We start from the raw sequence: 1,728 nt of genomic DNA, 5'->3' as shown, positions 1-1,728 counted from the left end.
TCAGTAGTTCCAAATGTAATAGCGGACAATGCATTTCTCTTTGTCACCACACATCTACATTAGAGCTCACACGACGAACTTGAAAAGTGAAGCTTCATGTGTTGTGGCAACAGAATTCTCAGTAGTTTCTGCTCACCATTTTGGGGGAACTCTTAATAAATCCTCAACCTCAGTATCTTTGCCCTCTAAATAACTGCCCTGATAAGTAAGCCACGCAGGAACGGTTATTATGCCAACTTAGTTAAAAAAAAAAAAAAAAAAAACTGCTTTCGGCCTATCCTTGGTGAAACCTCACAGTACCTTTATTAAAAACAAAAACAAAAACAAAAAAAAAACTTGAATTGATCTACCTATTTATAGGAGGTATCGTCTGAGTTGGTTAACTTCCTAATTCCTACCCTCATTCCAACTCCTCAGGCCCCTTGCCCTGACACAGAACTAGAATAAGTAGCATAAGGAAGAAGCAAATAAAGTTGATATTGTCTGGCTTCATTTTGAGACATTCAGGGGGAGAAAGCTTGCTGATTCTGGTTTCTCACCAAGGTGGAAGCTCATTACACAGAGGATGGGACTGTGCGTGCCAACTCTCTCCCCACAGCAAGCACACTTGCGGAGGTTTGACAGCATGCTATTCGAGTAGGCATTCATTAGGCAGCAGGCCCGTTTCTTAATCACAGGCAGCTAAAGAGCAAAGAAATTGGATCAGTCTATATGAGCCTTAGCAAAAAAGTCACCGGTAGGCTTAATACCTGCAATGCTGTTTTCTAATGATGCACCTTTTAGCAGCCTGGGGCTGGAAGAACATTCTTCTGCCAGTCCTACTGGCAGAAATTATACATCAATTTAAATAAAGCTACAGAACAGCTTCCACATAGCAGGTCTTGGATCAGGTACCTCAGGGGTATGGAGGTGATATCTTTGGAGGAAAAGATATTGTGAATGTAAAACATGGAGCAATCTGCTCAGGAGCCTCTGTCAACACACTCTTCTCATTCACCAGACTGTTTGCAAAGGCTTTGATACCTTTTTCTACACTGATGATGTTTTCTCGAATAGCTCTTCAAGTTATATAGTTCACCTGTGGTTCCATTGTGGTTCCATCTGTTAAGACTGTGGACACTCTCTTTTCCCTTCTCCTATATCCATTTCTTTGTGAGATCTGATATGGCTGTCACATGTTCTGGTACTCCTCTTGATGAGCACACAGGTGGAATCCCTGTATTTTCTTACTGTTTTCAAACCATCTAGTTCTGATATTAATGTGTTTATCACTAACAGAATGAGCTATGCAGAAACATTAGTTTCTGAATTGGGTGGTATCTTTGTTGTCATTTCCGAATTTACAATAGAAGCTGCTTAGTCTGAGAAATCTACGTCAGGTCCTGGGTCATGAGACCCCCCCCTCCCCAAGGGAAGCCTAGTTATTTTACAGTATTATTACACTCTCACTGAGAATATCAGGTGTTAACAACATAGTCTGGAGGCTATTTCTGATTCTATTTCTTTCGGGTTGTTTAACCTCAGGCAAACTACCCGCTTTCTGTGCTTCTTTCTCAATCTGTAAGAACAATGTAATAGTCATCAGTTAGAGTGGAAATTAATTCAGTGATATTGTTTATCTCTATTGACCAGCCTGAAATGGGTGAAAGGGTGGAGATCTAAGAGAATAAAAATGTTCCCAATTGGTGTGCAAATTACAGAAGGTAGGAATTCATGACTTACCACAGA

This window comes from Suncus etruscus, chromosome 12, assembly GCF_024139225.1.
Source record: "Suncus etruscus isolate mSunEtr1 chromosome 12, mSunEtr1.pri.cur, whole genome shotgun sequence".
Lineage (NCBI taxonomy): Eukaryota > Metazoa > Chordata > Mammalia > Eulipotyphla > Soricidae > Suncus > Suncus etruscus.
This window is presented reverse-complemented; position numbering follows the sequence as displayed.